Source organism: Hordeum vulgare, chromosome 1H (assembly GCF_904849725.1).
Source record: "Hordeum vulgare subsp. vulgare chromosome 1H, MorexV3_pseudomolecules_assembly, whole genome shotgun sequence".
NCBI lineage: Eukaryota > Viridiplantae > Streptophyta > Magnoliopsida > Poales > Poaceae > Hordeum > Hordeum vulgare.
The window spans coordinates 306,949,166-306,951,734 of NC_058518.1; positions in this window are offsets into that span (position 1 = coordinate 306,949,166).

The window sequence follows — 2,569 nt, forward strand, 5'->3', positions numbered from 1 at the left end:
GATAGACTCAACGTTCACATACAACGGGTGCAAAACAGCTGCGCACGCGGAACACTCGGGTTAAGCTTGACGAGCCTAGCATGTGCAGACATGGCCTCGGAACACATGAGACCGAAAGGTCGATCATGAATCATATAGATGATATGATTAGCATAGGGATGCTTACCACTGAAACTATACTCAACTCATGTGATGATCGGACTTGAGCTAGTGTAAGTGGATCATGAACCACTCAAATGACTAGAGAGATGTACTTTTTGAGTGGGAGTTTAGCGAATAATTTGATTAAGTTAAACTCTAATTATCTTGAACATAGTCTAAGTCCACTTTGAATATATTTGTGTTGTAGATCATGGCTCACGCTACAGTCATCCTGAATTTTAATACGTTCCTAGAGAAAGCTAAGTTGAAAGATGATGGAAGCAACTTTGTAGACTGGGCTCATAATCTTAAGCTAATCTTACAAGCTGGGAAGAAGGATTATGTCCTTAATGCTGCGCTAGGAGATGAACCACCCGCTACGGCTGATCAGGATGTTAAGAACGCTTGGTTAGCACGTAAGGAGGACTACTCAATAGTTCAATGTGCAGTCTTGTATGGCTTAGAACCGGGACTTCAACGTCGCTTTGAGCGTCACGGAGCATTTGAGATGTTCCAGGAGTTGAAGTTTATCTTTCAGAAGAACGCCCGGATCGAGAGGTATGAGACCTCCGATAAATTCTATGCTTGCAAGATGGAGGAGAACTCATCTGTCAGTGAACATGTGCTCAAAATGTCTGGGTACTCAAACCGTCTAGCTGAGCTGGGGATTGAACTCCCGCAAGAAGCTATCACTGACAGAATCCTTCAATCACTGCCACCAAGCTATAAAGGCTTTGTGTTGAACTACAACATGCAAGGGATGAACAAGTCTCCCGGCGAGTTGTTTGCGATGCTGAAAGTCGCAGAGTCTGAACTCCGTAAAGAGCATCAAGTGTTGATGGTGAATAAGACCACTAGTTTCAAGAGAAACGGCAAAGGCAAGAAGGGTAATTCGAAGAAGAGCGGCAAGCCAGTTGCCAATCCGACGAAGAAACCCAAAGCTGGACCTAAGTCTGAAACGGAGTGTTACTATTGCAAGGGTATGGGTCACTGGAAGCGCAATTGCCCCAAGTATCTGGCTGATAAGAAGGCGGCCAAAGAAAAATCAGGTATATTTGATATACATGTTATTGATGTGTACTTAACCGGCTCTCGTAGTAGTGCCTGGGTATTCGATACCGGTTCTGTTGCTCATATTTGCAACTCGAAACAGGAACTGCGGAATAGACGAAGGCTGGCGAAAGATGAAGTGACGATGCGCGTGGGAAATGGTTCCAAGGTTGATGCAATCGCCGTCGGCACAGTCTCACTTCAGTTACCGTCAGGATTAGTTATGGACTTAAATCATTGTTATTTAGTGCCTGCGTTGAGCATGAACATTATATCTGGATCTTGTTTATTGCGAGACGGTTACTCTTTTAAGTCAGAGAATAATGGTTGTTCTATTTCTATGAGTAACATCTTTTATGGTCATGCACCCAATGTGAGAGGATTGTTCATATTGAATCTTGATAGTGATACACACATACATAACATTGAGACCAAAAGAGTTAGAGTTAACAATGATAGCGCCATATTTTTGTGGCACTGCCGCTTAGGTCATATTGGTGTAAAGCGCATGAAGAAACTCCATGCTGATGGACTTTTGGAGTCACTTGACTTTGATTCACTTGACACATGCGAACCATGCCTCATGGGCAAGATGACTAAAACTCCGTTCTCCAGAACAATGGAGCGTGCAAGTGACTTGTTGGAAATCATACATACCGATGTGTGTGGCCCGATGAGCGTAGAGGCACGCGGCGGATATCGTTATTTTCTCACCTTCACTGATGATTTGAGTAGATATGGTTATGTCTACTTAATGAAGCACAAGTCTGAAACATTTGAAAAGTTCAAGCAATTTCAGAGTGAAGTTGAAAACCATCGTAACAAGAAGATCAAGTTCCTACGGTCTGATCGTGGGGGTGAATATTTGAGTTTCGAGTTTGGTGCTCACTTAAGACAATGTGGAATTGTTTCACAGTTAACACCGACTGGAACACCACAGCGTACTGGTGTGTCCGAACGTCGTAATCGTACTTTATTAGAGATGGTGCGATCTATGATGTCTCTTACCGATTTGCCATTATCATTTTGGGGTTATGCATTAGAAACAACTGCATTCACTTTAAATAGGGCACCATCAAAATCCGTTGAGACGACACCATATGAGCTGTGGTATGGCAAAAGGCCAAAGTTGTCATTTCTTAAAGTTTGGGGATATGATGCTGATGTCAAAAAGCTTCAGCCTGAAAAGCTGGAACCCAAAGCGGAAAAGTGCATCTTCATAGGTTACCCAAAGGAGACAGTTGGGTACACCTTCTATCTCAAATCCGAGGGCAAAGTGTTTGTTGCTAAAAACGGAGCTTTTCTCGAGAAGGAGTTTCTCTCGAGAGATTTGAGTGGGAGGAAGATAGAACTTGACGAGGTTGTCGAACCTCTCATC